This window comes from Mya arenaria, chromosome 9 (assembly GCF_026914265.1).
Source record: "Mya arenaria isolate MELC-2E11 chromosome 9, ASM2691426v1".
NCBI classification, from domain to species: Eukaryota; Metazoa; Mollusca; class Bivalvia; order Myida; family Myidae; genus Mya; species Mya arenaria.
The window spans coordinates 37,093,745-37,113,141 of NC_069130.1; the positions used below are offsets into that span (position 1 = coordinate 37,093,745).

At 36.1% G+C, this 19,397-nt stretch overlaps 1 long non-coding RNA gene and 1 pseudogene across 5 annotated transcripts; one reads left to right on the forward strand and one right to left on the reverse strand.

Moving 5' to 3' along the window:
• The first annotated feature begins 1,330 nt into the window (after positions 1 to 1,330).
• Positions 1,331 to 8,691, forward strand: LOC128203513 (uncharacterized). Of its 5 annotated transcripts, XR_008255965.1 has the most exons (8): positions 1,533 to 1,547; positions 1,824 to 1,890; positions 2,551 to 2,589; positions 2,953 to 3,040; positions 4,821 to 4,903; positions 5,294 to 5,415; positions 5,803 to 5,915; positions 8,524 to 8,691. It is a non-coding gene; the product is annotated as an uncharacterized LOC128203513 (long non-coding RNA). The 5 variants fall into 5 exon arrangements; XR_008255963.1 differs by lacking the exons at positions 1,533 to 1,547; positions 2,551 to 2,589 and adding an exon at positions 1,331 to 1,345; XR_008255962.1 differs by lacking the exon at positions 2,551 to 2,589 and having other exon boundaries at positions 1,504 to 1,547.
• Positions 8,692 to 15,065: 6,374 nt separating this feature from the next.
• Positions 15,066 to 17,124, reverse strand: LOC128245527 (zinc finger MYM-type protein 1-like; annotated as a pseudogene).
• Positions 17,125 to 19,397: the final 2,273 nt, after the last annotated feature.

Here is a 19,397-nt window from a genome sequence, read left to right on the forward strand (position 1 = left end):
GACCACCAAAAGTAGGTTTTGAAGATATAACAGTTTTGTCCTCTCTTAGCTTCTTTTGAGTTTCACTATTTTTATTAAATCGGTAAAGGATTCACACAATTTCTTTATCAAATAACCTCATACCTTAAAGGTATGATGTATCGTTTACATTTCATTAAATCAACCCTACAGAAATGTTAAGATGTGTTCGATCTTATTGTAATGAAAACGTGAATGTTTTTTATTATTTATTTTTGTGTATAACTATTTCATTCCATTAATACAATATTTTAAAATTTAACAAGACCAAATTTAGATTTATAAGTTGAGGACATGTCTGACGAGCTATTTTATACAATTCCGGTATGTTGTATCAATAAATAAAATATCAGACAAGATTTTAATATTTATTTTCTTATAAATACAATACAATGCAAATACAAATAAAGTTGATTATAATTGAATTCAAACAATTTGTTTAACAAAGATCATACATTTTTATTTTTTTTTATTTATTTTAGGTTACATTTTAACAGTAGAGCAGTAGATAACATCACATGAAATTAGATGTAATTTGGTATAAAACATAGAAATTATATCTCTTGTATCTTATAATGTCCATAAGCATATGATTTAATTCCATCTTCTAATAAAAATCTTTTGTCATCAAAACTAGATAATCCTACTTTGCTGATTGTTTCCAGATAAATTTTATGGTTATGACTTCTTAATGAATGCATTGTTGAGTGCATTTGAGAATTATTAAATAATACATGTTTATAATCATTAAGAGTCAATGATTTTTTAACAACCGCTTTTGATATCCCTTTTGCTCTTTTCTCGTCTATATCATCACACTTAAATGCATACATTTTCGATCGCAAACCGCAATATTCACTAATACATTTCTCATTTGTTTCACTTTTCATTTTTCCCATTACTTTTTGTTGAAGTCACTATATAAAAAATGATCTTTAGGGAAATCTGAAGTGTCAAACAAATGTGAATAGGCCAACATATCTTGGAAAATGTCCGGTGTTGTACATGATACTAAAAATGAATCTGTGTCCGTTAATTCTAGCTCAACGTTGCTACCATACACATTTTTCAAATGATTATAATAAAAATCGTACATGGTATATTTTGACAAATCAAGGATACTCATTCCAACAAAAATTGGTTTATTTAATTTAATTTTTTTGCGACTTAATTCAACACCAACAAGGTCTTCAGAAAAAATCCGGTGCATCTTATAAGTGGGTTTGGATGACACCTTCTGTAGTCGTTTTTCTGTATGAACAAGTTCTACGGACCGATGCTTCCGAAGATTTTCCATGGTTTTTCCTGAAAGTAAACAAAATTTTTGGTAAGTAACTTTTCATCATGTTAATCTTTACTCTGAACTGCTCAATATATGTTTTTATGATGGTATCCGTCGTTATCTTAGATACCTGTGTTTTGGATGAGGGATATGAAAATGGGACCGAAAAATACACTTTTTACTTGCCGGTAAGTGAAACTACGCCTGACAATTATTGAACAGTTGTTTTTGTAGATAAGTATTAGTGGTATGGAAGTGACAATAAATTTATTGTATAAATTACATACGGGCAGATCATACAAAAATGATAACAATGTAATAATTAACACGAACCCCAAAAAAACAAACAAAAAAACCAACAAAAAACAACCTTACCGAAGACCGAGTTGTTCATGAGTTTGAAGAAGTTCTTCTCGAAAGCAGTCTTGGCTTGTTGTCGCATTTTGGTGTTGAACTCAACGTAGGGTTTCATGAAAGCCTCTTGTTGGAACTCTAATACTTTATGTATTTTTTTCAATTTTAGACCGAGTTGGAGATACAGTTGCAGGTTGCGATAGTGAAGTACATAATTCTGTTTGTTTTCTAAAGTGGTGAGTAATTTTTCCACCTTTGCTCTGGGTTGAAGTTCCTCACTGTTGTGTAAATGTTTCAACACATGTTGAGCATAAGGAGATAATTTTTCATTGGGTGTGAATTTACGTTCCGGAGCTAATGGGTAGTCGTTATGACTGTCATGTAAATGTTTTGGATATTCTAGATCAACTTCTAGAATATACCCCTTAGATCCATCCTCTGGTATTTTTTCAGGTTCAAAAGTATCAATTTCTTCCTTCTGTAAAAACTTAAAGAATGTTACTTACTCGGAAACTCAATAGTAAATGAACTAGTTTGTCAAATGTTTTGGTGGGAAAATATTCCACCAAAATGTGAATTTGGCGGGAAAAAAGTTCGCCAAACATTTGAATTTTAAACATTTGAATTTCAAATACTATAGGGAATCCATTTCAATTTGTTAATTATCTTTGTTTTTCCCCTTTTGTTTTGTTTTGACTTTATTTCTTTGAGATTCTCATTTTTTTTCTTATTTTTTTTAGGTTTTTCAAAAAACTTGTTTAAACGTTTCACGACTAGTCTTTTCTGTAAATTTCCGTCATTTTGAATTGATTTTTTCTGTAACTTCCCGCCATTTTGAGTCAACCTTTTCTGTGAATTCTTACCATTTTGTTGTAATACCATGTTATTGTTTTTAGAAGGTTGACTGTTTTGTAAACTTCCATCACATTTAGAGAGTAAGTATTCATACTTTGATTTAGGAATTAACACTAATTCTTGAGCCATGATTCACTGGGTTTAATTAACGCTAAAAACTGTTTGAAATATTTTAACAGAATGGCTTTCCTCCTTTTTTGAGAGAGTCTTTTGGATATTACTTTACGTATTACATGTCTATATCGTTTCAAGTTCTTTTTATCCTTTTCTGGAATGACAAGATTTCCCCTGATAGCATTGTAAATCACCTCTATAAGTGCAGCCAATTGAGATTTTGTTAAGTTTTTTATCAACATTTTTTGTTGTTTTTCATTGGTGTTGATCATAAATTTTAAAAAATGTCTCTCCTACTGTAGTTTATCTTCCATTTTTCTCCTTTTCAGGTAGAAATACAATGGGGGTTTGATGTGGAAAGATGTCTGTACGAAGTTTATATAACGGGTTAGAATGTGGACTTACATCCACCAGAAGGTAACTATATTTCTTGTTTGTGGCTTTTCTATAGGCATCCATAAAATAATGCGTTTCACCGGGAAACATTTGTTTGGCTAATGCTTGAATTTGTAATTTATCTCTCTGATTGTTAAACAACACAAAATAATGACTGTTTAGACTAATAGTTCGAAAATATTTTCCTCCTGTAAATAAATTTTGCACTACGAAAAAGACTGAAAAATTATGGTGATGACTATAAATGGTGAATAAGTTGACAATATCTACACTTTGTGAAGCTTTTTGTGCTAAATCATCAATCACTAATATTTTGAAGTCAGTTTCCATAGTCCACATGTCCATATCGTCTTTAGTTGGTAAACCTTCAAAAAATTCAATATTTTCCACATGTTCTTTCATATCATCAAATAAGGATTGATAGGTAGAATAACAATATATAATCTTTTTCGGAATCATGGTAAACATAGAGTTTGCATTTTTAAACAACTCAAATAGAAAGGTTGACTTTCCACTTCCACTTGTTCCTGCCACAATACAAGTGGCAGGGCATTCAAATTTAATTAATGCATCCAACATGATCTACACTTGTTGATAACAGAGAACACAATAAATAGAATACAAACAAAAACCATTTAAATACACTACTTTATTAGTGATCTACATGTTTGGTTTTTGAAACAACCATTTTGCGAACAATATGGAAACATATTTCTAACGAAGTTATATACAAGTAAATCATTACAGTCATAATCATTGAAAAAACTATGTACAATGTCATAAAAAGATACACCATTTGTTCGTTGTAGTAAGAAAAACAAACAATACATCCCACAAACATCACTGTAATTACTTTGTAGCTGTCTCGAATTTGTGATAACAGTTGAAAAATAAGAAGCATATTTCAGAAAATAAGTGTTAAAATAGTCAATTGGTTTCCCATAACTGTCAAAATATTCGATAGTGGTTGAATTTGTGAAGTAAAATGTACACCAATGTCTTCCTTCCATGAAATGATTGTCTGTATTGGCAATAAAACCACATGGAAATACCAAGTCGTTTGGTAGTTGATCAGCCGCAAACACCCCCAAAATTGTTTTTTGCAACATTAGATCACAGTCTATACAACACTGAAGCTGTGATGTATTCATTCTGTTATTATGTCTCTCTGAGTGTTAATTTGAAAAAAATCCAGGAGAACTATTATACACAATACAGCTTGTTGCGTAGAAAAAGCCGTTCCAAATTGAACCTCTAATCGCACATTTCCTGTTTTATTAGAGATAGAAATGCTTCATCAGAAAACTTTGGCTCTAATTGAAATGTAAAAATACAGGATGTGCGTGCAAAGTCTTCTCTGTTTATATCAAGTCCAGCATCTTTATTCCACATTCCATTTATTAGAAACATATTTGCGTATACTCTCATAAAACTTTCTCCATTTAAATTATTAAAATTTGTTTTTAGTGGATTACCCCACACTGGAACCCCATCAGCATAAAGGCAAATACTCCTAATGTCACAGTTTAGGAAATGAAATGGATTTGATTTATAATCTCCCGAAATTGCTGCTGATCTAACAAAGGCTACGACAATTGTATTTGGTTTTTGTCCTTGAAATAAGTTATCCCACGTAAACACCGTACTTCCTGCAGCAATGGTTTGTAACCGACATTCAAGTCTATCAAATGGATACTTTGCTGTGTTGATCTTTAACATCTCAGAGTGAGCAACAATGAGAGCTGGATTGACTCTAACTGTTTTTACTAAAAGATAACTATCTGTAATGTTTACTTTATAGCTTGGGGATGTCTCGCCAGAACTTAGACAGAATGCTGGAGAACTACGATACAACTTCACATTAACATCCACTTGGTTTAACAGGTACCGTTTAATAGTAAATAAACTGTGATATATAGGCCCTTGCAACTCTAAAGTTTTTGATTCTGTTATATATTTTGCCCGTAAAAACAATCCATTGTTTGCTCCACTAGGATCACAGTCTTCTGGGTGATCATTGTCATCTTTTATGAATAGTTGAGAAGACAATTGAGAAAATGAAGCATCTTTTCCATTACATAGTAAAGTATTAAACATGGCTATATATGGATTGTAATTAGATGATATAACCGCCTTGTTTTGTAGAGTCACTTCTATAATTGAAAATAATGCCTGCAAGAACAAATTCACAGGTCCCACCTTCTCACCCGATTTTAAGTTAGATCCATCTGGATTAGTTACTTTTAGTTTCACACATAACTGTGTATCTTTCAGATCGAGATAGTCCATCGAATTCTGACCACTGATTTGAAACTCAATGGGAGTATCATCCGACACTTGGGATATTGGACGAATCTCTTGATAATGGACATCATTCACCGCAACTTGTGTAGGAGGTAAGTCAAATAGTAGTAATTCATTCGGAACACCTTCAGAAAATCCGTCTTTTGTGAAATAAGACATTTTATGAACCAAATATATCCCACGTTGTTATAGATTTCTTCGAATTATTTCTCGCTTTCTTATCAATTTTCCATTTATTGTCCACTTTTTTGCTTGCTTTTACACATTTTCTTGATTTTTGATTGTTTTTTACAGGTTTATTTTCAGTTTTTTTTATTTTTTCTTGTAGACTTCTGTCCTTTTTTCGGTTTAGTTTGTTTACTCCTGTTTCTGAACTGTTTTTTTCTCGCGCTGTTTACACGATGTGTTACTTTTGAAGGTTTGGATAATTTATGAACAAGGGTTGACATTTCTGAAGTATTTAAACCATCTCGTTTCAGCTCACTTTTCGCCTGGTTTACTGTCTGTTCCGATGGGGAAACTGTGCTGATTGTCATACCATTACTTCCCATCTTCGACTTGTGTGGAATGGCAAATCCCCTCCCAACTTGAGGTTTGTTATTTTTGAAATAGTCTATCCACATTTGTGGGTTCGGTACATACAACTTAGATTGATTCATATTTGGGGTAAAATGGATATCGCTTAAAATGAAGTGTGAGATGCACTGGTGAACTTACGAATGAAGCATACTCGTTTTCCACTCTCGAGTGGAAATCAATCAATCTCTTGGAATTCTGATCGGTTTAAGGGTAAATAAAAAGGAGATTCTAACACATAATTCCAACCATTTTCTTCGTTTTTCTCTATTCTTCTCAATAAGGGACGTTCACCTCCGTCAACAACGCTTTCTTTGCAAACGTTTGAGTAAATAAATAAGGTATTATCTACAGTTTTTCTTCTTGCTTTAGGATCAGTTTTTATACTTATTTCACACAAAGCAACCTTCCAGTAACCATTAAAAGATAGAGGTAATTTTAACTGCACTTTGAAGTTATAGGGTTTGTTCTCGGTGAAGATGTGATTACTTTCACTGTCTCTCACAAACACATATCGTTCCATTACTTCTCTTGAACTTGATCTGCATCAATCCAGCTATCAAATGATTTTGGAAATCCTTCCCATCGAACAAAATACTCTAATTTCCCTTTGACTTTTCTCTTTTTTAAAACTTAATCAACATACCAAAGACTGTCTGCATCTTTATCAACAGGAATTATTTCATTTGGATTCACATAACCTGATATTGGTTCTTTATTCAAGTCTATGATCTTATACAATGGAAAACCTTGTTTGAAAATCTTGCTCTTTATTTTAAAAACTTCTGTAGTATATTGTTGTTGATAAGCTCTTCTAAAGGGATGTTTCGTGTAACTTAATCTAACCAAATCACCAATTTTATATTTAAAGCGAGGAGGCGTTTTGGGGAATTTTTTAGGTTTTAGATACATTTTACTCCAAAGTTGTGTCTCGTTTTTCTTTGTAACATCACTTGGTGCTAATCTATCCAAACTCCGATGAGGGGAATTATTGTAACTATTTACAATATCTTGAAGGTAATCTATATATCTATTATTTCGCTGATATCTTAACATTCTAAATATCATACCACGAAGGGTACGAATGACTCGCTCTGCATAGTTTGCTTTAGCGGTGCTTTGTGTATTAAACAAGTAAACTCTCTTCTTTTGCATAAACTCTTTTAATTCACGATTGATAAATTCAGAACCTCGGTCCGTTCTTAACTTTTTAAACTTATGAACACTAAGAATATCCTTGATTGCTAACAATACCGTGTTAGATTTTTTATTAACTAAGGGTCGAACGGATAGAAAACGTGAAAATATATCTATAACAATGAGTAGGTATTTAACTCCATCATTGTATTTAGCAATGTTATCAACTGCCATTAAATCCATATCGTTCATTCCCGCCACTTCAACACGTGGTCTTTTATATGTATGTCTCGCCTGACGTTGAATGGCATACGAATCTTGATTGTTGAGCCATTTCTGTATGGAATAAGTAGTAAATACTCTTGGATAGTTTTGGTTTAATATCCTGTGTAACTTTTTTGCACCCAAAAACCTGCCTGCGTTTTTAGAATCGAAATAATATTGTGATAGGATATGTTCCTTCTGCGTTTTATCCATGATTAAACATGATCATCGTTGTTAGTAGTTTATATTATAGGACACATGGGTTGTTAATTAAACTAAAGCAAGGAAATGAAAACATGTATAGATATAAATACATTTATTTGAAACTAAACATGTATAAAATAAGTCAGCATATGATCATACAAGCATATACATACAATGACATACATGTACATAAAGTGAATTAAATATTTATTTGAAACATGCAAAAAGGAAATTCGTGAAGTAATAAATATAACAAATCATTTTACGCCACACAATGCCAGAGTTCTTAATTTCTCATGAATTCTTTTTTTTGAAGAAAAATGCAGTAAAACACATACAACATTGCATAATATGTCCATTTTGTTGTGTTGTAAATATTCTTTTGCTCAACGTGATGGACGAAACAGTCGATCTTCAATGCGATTGATTGTCAACACCATTCTTTTCATTTTTTCACACCACCGCTCGGTTTTCATTATCTGCAGATAGTCATTGCTCTCTAGCAAATGTTTGTGTAAATCAATCATTTCAGAGGAAATGTTTGAAATGCGCACAATTTCTTCCCAACTTTGTAGTATATTTTTTTCATTAACTGCGTTTAGCATGTCACTAAAGTAACGTTCTATTTTATACTCATCATCATCAGGGTCTGTATCCATGATACAATCGTGATCTTTTTGAGATGGGAGATCAATCTGGCAACCATAGCAAAGTTGTCTAGTCACCATACCCATAACCTCACACAGTGCCTTCGCATATACAAAGTCAAAGTATGAATTCATTAGCGCGACACTTGTAGAAACTGGAGTATAAATCTCTGTAATGTCCATAACATTCGTTTTGGAGTCACAATGTTCATTTTCATAAATATCTTGAGATAGTTCACTGCAATCCATGTTAAGTTTTTCCGCTGCGATATGATCACACCAAATGTCGATGAAACACTGAATGTTTGTGCTGTGTTGTATGTCTTTTATAGTTACATATGGTAACGGAAAAATTCAAATTTGAATTTTCAGATCATCCGGGGATATCGCCATATTGAAAACCCGCCAGAGGTTCGGTCCACGTCCATGGTGCTCGGGATGAGTCATTGGAGGACGAAGATCGGGTGTCCTTATGCTGCCATGAAATGTCGTTTTTATGATGTCCAATTATGTTAAAAAATAAACAACTTGGAGAATGTGTTTTATGTTCTAACAACGACTCGTCTCCTTTCTGCCACTGATGTAATCGCAAACCGCAAGAAAAACACTCTACTGTGTCATTTCTGCCAGTATAATAGAATACTGCTGAAGATAATTGGAACTTGTTTGGTTCTATTTGAGGTGGCCACATGTCGAACGTTTTAAGTCTGTCTTGAAAGAATAGCATGCTTGGAGAACTATATTTAAACTCTAATAGTTTTGAAGTTCTCATTTCGACTGTCCGTGTAAGAATGAAGCCAATAACTGAACACTTTCCTTCATATCACAGAGAGTTTCAAAAATATCAAATGGTAATTGAAAACTTTGGTGACCCTTTTTAAATGTTATTTTAATGCGTCGCTGTCTCTCTTTCACAACTATGACAAATTTGTCACCAAGTGTGCATGTAATTTCCCTTCTTATTGGTGACCAAGAGACATTTTCAAAACCAAAACCTCTCAAATATGTCTGCAACTCGTTAGAAAAACGTATCTGAGCTTGAGCCATTTTTTGTATTTTTTAAACACTTTAGACAACTGTTAAAGCACAGACTTACAATATCCAATTTGTTCGGTTTGTTATATACCACTATTGACAATCCAAAAAAAAAAATGTCTTGGACGTTGATTATTCTCGTACTATGGGCTCGTCTTTAAGTCCTGTATATGCGGTTAAAAAGGGAATGAATTTACATCTATCCGGATATTCTTCAATCTCTTGATGGCTATTGTACTGATCAACTATGGTTTGAAAATTGTTAGTTTGTCTTAAAAGAGTTACCATTTTCTGATGACTCTCCTTAACCCACAAATATATACAACGAGCTTCACTATCGTTCCAGGGTAACATATTACCATTCTCATCCCAAAAGGAATCAAACATTCTCCTGTTTGAGTTATATGGTGTCAAATTATAACTCATATTAGCCGGTAAAACAATGGCTGCCAACTTCAATCGCAAAAAGATTAATACTGAAAATCAATGGAGACCCAGTTAAACAATGACCCTTTGTCTTGGATTTTAAACAATGGTTAAACATAACCGCTAAAAGCGGGAAATCGCCAAATATGACCGCTAACGCGCGAAATCGCCAAAGATGGCCGCGAAAGTCAATTTCAAACTTGCGCATGCGTAAACAATGGAACCACCAACAGAACCACCGCACCACCAAACAAAATGGCCGCGAAAGTCAATTTCAAACTTGCGCATGCGCAAACAATGGAACCACCGACAGAACCACCGCACCACCAAACAAAATGGCCGCGAAACTCCAATTTTTATACTACTGAGAATTTTTGTTGTATTTTGTAATTGCGTATAAAACATCTTTGGTGAATGTGACACCATCTGTCAAACAACGGATTCACGATCTCATCAATTTTATGTCGAAAATCGTTCATTTTATAGGCAGTAAATCACCCTTAAATTTATGCTTTTGAGGGCACAAATACCGAACATTTGAAAATCGCAAATACATGGTCATACAATTATAATTAATAAGCATGCTGAAATAAATAAACACTGAGCTGCAAAGTTATTTATTGTTTACGATGTTTTTATAAACATGAAATTAAATTGTTAAGTGTGATTTCTATTTATAAGTATCTTGAATGTAGGAGTCAACATAACTGCTAAACCAAGAGATGCATGTGCGCCCTCCGACGTCATTCCCCGTGTGCTACATTTTGATCTTTAAAGCTGCACTCTCACAGATAAACCGTTTTTACAACTTTTTTTTTATTTTTTGTCTACGAAAAAGCAAATTAATGCGTTAATTTCTGCAAACCAATGATAAAAGATTGCTGACAAAAGATCGGAACGTAGAATTTCAGATTTCCGTTCGAAAATAAATGTTTTATGGCTTTAACCGTTACTAACGGTTAAGAAAAATGCATTAAACATTAAGTTTGGAGCTTAAATATCAAAATCTGCGATCTAATTTTTTGTCAGCAGTATTATTTAACTGGTTTCCATGCATTTTACGCAATTGAGCCTCTGAAATTCCTCATTTCAGAAAGATAAAAAGTAATACTTTATGAAGAAAGAAAAACACAAAAAAAATTTAATTTATATTCCCCTGCCTTCATGTTTAAAAAATACGGGAACTAAGATGGATTTCTGGTCAATTGGCGTTATGCGCCAATCGAGGGTCTTTCCGTACGACGAGCATCCTCGTTCTGGGATTGACCTCTAATTAAAAAAAACAAAAAAACTTGGGAGCTAGTTTATTTTAGAAATTTTAATTAATTTATCGGAAATAATTGTGTTTTTTTTGTGTCACGTGTCTTTCAGCTGGTGATGGTGTGTGTGTGTAAGCTGATTTATACTCGCACTCGGGCCTTGCCCATTCGGCGAGTGCTCCGTTAAGTTTGTTAGTCATTTTAGGTTTTTGGAGCATAGTGCACAGACAGAATGTAACCCTGGTTAGAGCTACCCTGGTTCTTTATCTTGCACCAGTGTATAGCACTGTCACACGGGACCCCCCATTTAACGTACCTCCCGGAAGACGATTAGTTATTTTAGTGGTGCGACGGGGGATCGAACCTGCGACCCTTTTTATTGGACCCGACGATATGACGCGTGTTAAGTGTATTGTCATCATATTCAAACCTCTGGCATTATGGACCAATCGTTGTAAAAACAAGACATCCGAATCTTAAAAACAACAACAGAGTTGTAGGCCAAATATTTATTACTATATTTATTAAACAAAAAAAACCCATCGAATATTCGAATACCGATTTTGAAATTCAAATACCAAAAAAAAAAACCCATCGAATATTCGTTTGCATCCCTAATATCTGCATAAAGCTGGAATTCAGCGACATACACTTTTTAAATGCGTTTTCTTCCCCCTTCATTTGGTAGTTTTGACCAACTTGCAATTAGCCAAAGGATTTAGTTTAACTATAGATAGAAATACATAATTTACAAATAATTTCCTTTATCGAAAAAATATTATATTTTTTGTCCTTAGTCACGGGATTTGCATAGTGTATGTTCAAGCAATATAGCAGGTGTGATTGAAGAAATTCCAAATGCCTACCAACCTTGGAAAGTGGCATTACCAATCATTGTTTAACATGTACGTGTCAATGCTTCGACTACTCAAAAATAAGCTCCAGCTATCACATTGCCACCTTCTGGTCGTAACAGCCACCCAAAGTAGGTCCATGTGCTTGTTTTACCCAAATAGGGGGTCCTGGACGTTGGGGGGTCAATTTTGGTCAAGCTCACCCCAAGGTGATAGCCCTGTATGTCCCCTACATGCCAGTCCCCGGTCTTATGGCGTCACATCGCCTCCTTCTGGTCGTAACAGCCACCCAAAGTAGGTCCATGTGCTTGTTATACCCAAATAGGGGGTCCTGGACGTTGGGGTCAATTTTGGTCAAGCTCACCCCAAGATGGAAGTTATTGGGCGGTGCTAGGTGATAGCCTAGGATGTCCCCTACATGCCAGTACCCGGTCTTGGGGCGTCACATCGCCTCCTTCTGGTCGTAACAGCCACCCAAAGTAGGTCCATGTGCTTGTTTTACCCAAATAGGGGGTCCTGGACGTTGGGGGTCAATTTTGGACAAGCTCACCCCAAAACGGAAGTTATTGGGCCGTGCTAGGTGATAGCCCTGGATATCCCCTACATGTCAGTACCCGGTCTTGGGGCGTCACATCGCCTCTTTCTGGTCGTAACAGCCACCCAAAGTAGGTCCATGTGCTTGTTTTACCCAAATAGGAGGTCCTGGACGTTGGGGGTCAATTTTGGTCAAGCTCACCTCAAGACGGAAGTTATTGGGCGGTGCTAGGTGATAGCCCTGGATGTCCCCTACATGCCAGTACCCGGTCTTGGGGCGTCACATCGCCTCCTTCTGTTCGTAACAGCCACCCAAAATAGGTCCATGTGTTTGTTTTATCCAAATAGGGGGTCCTGGACGTTGGGGGTCAATTTTGGTCAAGCTCACCCAAAGACGGAAGTTATTGGGCGGCGCTAGGTGATAGCCCTGGATGTCCCCTACATGCCAGTACCCGGTCTTGGGGCGTCACATCGCCTCCTTCTGTTCGTAACAGCCACCCAAAATAGGTCCATGTGCTTGTTTTACCCAAATAGGGGGTCCTGGACGTTGGGGGTCTATTTTGGTCAAGCTCACCCAAAGACGGAAGATATTGGGCGATGCTAGGTGATAGCCCTGGATGTTTAAAATATACTTACAAAGGCACAGTTGTTCCGAAATATTATCTTGTCGGGGACAGAATTTCAAATATACACCATACAAGAATCCGAAATGCTTGTAGCAACCTTAATGCACATCTCCACATAAACTTTCTTCGTGATACTCCTATTTGTGACTGTGGACAAGGCACAGAAGATGCAGAACATTATTTCTTTAAATGTAGTAGATACGGCGAAGAACGTGTGTTATATTTTCGAAATACTCGAATATTTCATCCTTTAAGTACATCTAAATTATTATTTGGGATAGAAGATAACACAGTCGATGAAAATAGTGTGCTTTTTATTGAAGTTCTAAAGTACATAAAATTAACGAAACGTTTCTTTTGATATCACCCTCAATCACGATATAAACGGTCTGGGATGTTATTACATTGTATTTTCTTTTGGTGGCAACCAATTCTTTTCTTCTTTTTTCTAAAGTAATTAACGTTATCTCTATTGTCTATTTACGTTTAATCATAGATTTAAACGACATTGACGCTATATTGACGCCTGGGAAGGGCTGAAACTAATGTTGTAATAACTTGTAGCCCAACCCATTTGTTCTTTTTGTTTTATTTGATTGTAAATGTACATGTAAATTGTATGCAAAATAATTATTTACAAAAGAGCAATAAAATATGATTAAACTAGCCCTGGATGTCCCCTACATGCCAGTACCCGGTCTTATGGCGTCACATCGCCTCCTTCTGTTCGTAACAGCCATACACAGTAGGTTCATGTGCTTGTTGTACCCAAATAGGGGGTCCTGGACGTTGGGGGTCAATTTTGGTCAAGCTCACCCCAAGATGGAAGTTATTGGGCGGTGCTAGGTGATAGCCCTGGATGTCCCCTACATGCCAGTACCCGGTCTTGGGGCGTCACATCGCCTCCTTCTGGTCGTAACAGCCACCCAAGTTCCGTGATGTTTGGTTTCAATTGGTTAGGCTGTGGTGACCTGTACGTCAAAACAGAGATTGATCATGATTGTATGTTTATTTAATTTTTCATTAATATTCATTTAACATTACATTTATTGCATCATACAGAATGTCCAGTCCTCGTTTAGTGGTTACAAATACATTTATACAGGGATCGATGTTATTGATATCAAACCAGACTTGTGGTCTTATTACTTCTTTAATCGATATTCTTTTATCATTTTGTTTATTGCATTAAACTTAATTACGTCCAATTCGTATCCAGCGTTCACCAATAAATGTGTTTTATGTTTCCTTTTACTTCCACAATCTGGTGCTTTTCAAGAATTTTCAGTGCAAAATTTATTACGGTTATGATTAAATTCCTTATTGGCTGCTTTATGTATTTTTCAATTTTCTTTATTTCGTCGTATCTATTTCCGTAAGTCAAAGCAAACACTTATTGGCTGCTAGCTATTTGCTGCTGACTTGGCGTTAGCCATAATCGCTGCCATATTGTATGACTTTAAAAACTACACCCTATACTACGGAATAACAATAGGCATAACGTCTAGCACATTGTGATAGTTATACTCCGAATAACTTACTCAAACAAACACAATAGTTCGATTGCTGCTGAAAAAACTCATTTGAAACATAAAAGCTATTTAAGAAAATATTACATAACCGCGTATGATTTATTTCTTAATAGCTTTCATTCGGTACCCACTTTCATTCATAAAATTTGTTCTTTGCCGGATCAAGTCTTGAATGCCGGGATATGTGTGACGTCACACGGGGTGCAAACGTGTGGCGTAGCTTAATACATTTTACAATTGATTGTAGGTAAAAATGACTTCGTATGTAAATGCTATATTTACATTATTTTGTTCAATAAAACTCACCAAATTGCAAGTAAAACTATACTAAGAGAATAACATATAATGTTCAGGGGCGTAACTGGGTCATTTTGAAGTGTACTCCCATAATAGGGGGGTCCGGGGGCATGCCCCCCCCCCGGAAATTTTTTTGGAAAAGGAAGCGATTTACTGGCATTTCGTGACTATCCAGGGGCTATATTAACGACATATTTGGGTAGAAAAAATCAAAACAGATTGATTAAATGTACTGTTTCTCTGATACGCAGTACATATTATTAAACATAATTGATCTCATAAATTTCCCTATTGTGTCTTTCTCAAGCGACATTAAGATTTAAACCTTGAACACAATGGCAAGGCGTCTGTTTTGCTGGTTAGCAAACTTGTCGACAACGCGTTCGGCACTGATTTCTCTGTCTCTGTATACATTCATGAGACCAAGACCTGACAGGCGCTCAGTACCCATCGTACTTCTTAGGTATGTCTTGACCCTTCTCATTACCGAAAACGACCGTTCGGCTGTTGCCGTAGACACCGGCATGACCATTAAAAGGGCGAGACAGTGTCGTATGCTTGGATAAAGGGCTTTGCTTGCAAGCGTAATTGATTCCGCTAGAGACGCCGGGGCAGCTGGACGGTTAACCGCCAACGTCGCGTCCGTCCACCACATACGCCACCGCTCACACTCGCGGACAAAAATGGTTTCATCCACATCTAGGCATGCTTGGAAGGCTTGGTACACGTCATTGATACTCTCCCGGGGAAGACCGTCATTCTGAATCTACAAAAGAACGCAAATGTTGCGACATAGATTTTTTATTCATTAAATAAATCAGTTTACAATAAATCATATACCTGATTTAGCAAACAAATCCAAGGATGTATATGTATGTTAAAAGATACCTTCAATGGAAGAAGCTTTTGGGCACAGAACCGACCATGGCGTTGCATCAAGCGTGTTTCTCATTCTACCAGCAAGTGGTCGACGAAAGGCAAATACATGTTTCTCTTCCAAAATTCGGACGTATTGCCTGGGGCGTTCGGTCGATTTTGTTGACGACCATAACGTCTGGGAGCGGCGGGTATGACTTCAACGTCACCAGCAATGTCCACCGCTTTCTGAAACAGGCTGTTCCAGACTTCATCGTCATTTCTCTCCGCCTGAAAGAATTAGGAGTCGTAAGGCGCTGCGGATATTATAACGAATTATTATGTACATGCTTACACGTGTGTGCTGAATAGTTAACATTTATCATTACAAATGGAAAATAAAATATACCTGAAGAAGAACCATAACGACCCGTGTGTCGTTAGCTGCATGAAGCAAGTCACAGTCCTTCGCCTGTAGCATGTTAGACAGTGGAACTAGGGCTGACAAAAGATGTTCAATCGCCACCAGGGTCACAATAAATTCGAAATTCGTAACTGACAATTTATGTACCGCAGCCTTCGTATCCCCTTTATCGGCAAGTCGGTCGAGTGTCGTTACCACGGTCCTACAGGATACAAAAAAGTATGTCCATGCCAGTATGGTGTTTGGATAACAATAAAACAATATTTACGCAATGATTTCATTTTTGACTGTATAATCAAGATTGTTTTATACCTGTATGATACAAGAAATGTGTGCAAAGCGTCCGCACGTGCTGACCAGCGAGTCTCACAAAGTGATGGGAGTCGCGTTCGCTCCGCCATGCCTTCCCTGCTGACATCATCTCCTGCAAGCGTTTCTTGGAATTGAAGTAAGCGTTTTGCGGAATAATTAAAGGCGAATGCCACCTGTTGCACCGTACTCATAAGGTTTCTGGCATAAACCTCTTTGGATGCATGGATGATGGCGAGGTTCAAACAATGCGCTTTGCAATGGGTGTATATCGCCTCTGGTATGAGGGATCGAATCCTCGCCTGCACTCCACGATGTATGCCCGACATATTGCTGGCACCGTCGTACCCCTGGCCACGCATTTGATCCGTTTTGACACCTTAAAACGAGTTATGATAAGCATTGTAGAACGTTTTTTAAACAGTAGGTAAGTTTTATTGTTTTTTTTGCTATTTTAATCTTTTAGCAAAGACCCTTACACGACATTACATAAGATAAAAAGTGTACGACACATGAAAATTGCATACAACACAAAAAGGAAAAGGTTTTCTAAAGGGTGTATTTTTATTCTGTATGGAATTTTCACTTGTATAATTAATCTAAATCCGACGATTATCTAAAGATCATTTATGCGACTACATAATTTATGTGTTACAGAACCATGAAATACTTTCAATAGTTTTGCATACCTAATTTAGTGAGGTTTTCAATGAATGCATTAGCTAATGCCTCTCCAGTGGTAGACTCGCATTGGGAGAACCCGAGGAACTCCTCGTGTATCTCGTCACTCTCTAAATCTACAAAGCGCACACATAGGGCCATCTGCTCCATAGTGGCAGCGTCCGTTGCCTCATCCGCCATGAAACCAAATACGCCAGCGTCGTTACACCTCGAAACGATATCGCCACTTATAAGTTGGCCACAAATACCTATCAGATCATTCTGAATCTTGGGCGATGTATACCGGGTTCTAGGGTCACCATTTACCAAATGATCATTGAGAAGCTTATTATGTTTTGCCTGGAAATGCAACAGCGCTTGGAAATTGCTTGATGACTCATCATGACCCCTTAGCGCAATGTTTTGCTGACCACAAAGAATAATTGTTTCAACAATAGACACTAAAATCTGACGATTCTTTTCAACCATGCCGTTAAATTGAGATGATATTGTGCACTCAATGTCTTTTTTCTGCCCTTTCAACACGGACAAGTAGTTCTCCGCAGCAATTAATTGGTCAATATGACATTGGGATTTGCTATGTCTTTCTACAATCTTTGAAAAATTACACCAGTCTGTAAAAGGTTCCCTAGTCAAATATTTACTACGGGCCACCTGGTCACCGAAAAGGAAGCACGGGGCGCAATAAACGCCATCTTTGCTGATAGAATACCTCAGCCATGAATGGGTCCTGAACCAGACACCTTGGGCCTTCCGAAGTTTTCCTCCGCTGAATCTGTAAATAAGATAAAATTATAATGTATTTGCTCTTACATTATTTGTTTTGAAAATTATAAAAATAAACTCAAAATAATTGTTTATCGTATAATTTTGACAGTATTGAAAGCTTTTGCTTTACCATGTTATGACGACGTTTCAAAAGTATTTGCTACTCTGCGATTAATAATCACACTGGTACAATGTTGCCTGCTATTTACAAAATCGTATACCATATCATGGTACTGTACTGCATGTGTTTTTTTTTAAACTGTAACCGAACCTCAACGAGTGGTGGTAAGCCGCACGGGCGATTACAAAAACCCTCAGGTTCGACACAGGGCAAAGGCAGGGAGGTTGGGCATGAAAAACAACCGAGATGTTTTCATTTTTTTGTACAATCTATTCAAGAATTTAAGTTCATTAATTATATTCAAATGGAGATAACACAGTAAAACAAAAACAACTAGGAAACTAACAAATGTCCTAGCTACACCTAGCTGCTCAGGCAAGCCATAATGCAACTTTATGTCGTAAGGTTAAAACAATTCTATCGAGTGTCAAATATTGAGAAACACAGAAAAAAAACTAAACAAGTAATTCATGTTAATTATCAAAAATCAAAGAACTTTCACATCTCAGTTACAATAATCAAATTTTAAATTGAAAAACCTATATATGAAAAATGTGAGTGGCCCACAGGGAAACCACACACTACCTTGACAGAGTTCAAGAATGTAAAAAGGGTGAAGTTACCGTTAGAGGACAGATAACTTAATGAAACTGATTCAGTCAGTCTTTAAATAGAAAGAAAACAAATCCAACTACGGTTTATAAAATATGAATATTAACACAAGTAGCATAGTTTAATTTGGTTATAAAATCAACCAAAAGACAAAGCAAAACAACTTTATAACAAGCCTATAGGTTGCTAATTATAAAACATTTTAATGATATACTTTATTCCAAACAAGCTACTTAAAGAAAACTATTCCATATTTAATTTCATAATAAACACACTTCCCAATGAATCATTTACTTTCGTCATAGTGAATTGGTAGAACCCGTTACAAAACTAATGCTTGTGTACAATCCCCTAGAATGGGAAAATATCTTCATAACAAAACATACAATTCTCGGTACAGAAGGCAATAAATGAATGATATATCGGTGCCTAACTTTAGTTGCTTAGTATACATATCCGAAATATGAAATAGTTGTACATCGAGGTACAGTGTCGAGCAATTATTTAACAGATATACCTTGATGGGAAAGAGCAACAATGTGCCTCGTCCCATGGAGTGGACAATAGCTCAAACTTCTGAGCATCAGTCAAAAGCTGAATACTGCTAGCAAAAACATCCGGATACGGCGGATAAACACACGAGGATGCCATTTTGAAATGGCTGATTACTCGGAATAACCTCGGTGTACTTATATACTGGTTGATGACGTCACAAGCGTGACATCATTGAAGAAATAGTTAAAATTTAAAAAAAGCGGACACGTTTTGTTATCACTCTTCCGAAAACTGACTTCGAAGTCATAAATTCGAAAACAGTTCTGACAAACCACAGTCAGAGTCAGTATTTATGTGCCTATACCCCCTAAGCCTCTGGTTTTTATGCCTGTTTTCGAAGTTTAAGCCTTTCTCATTT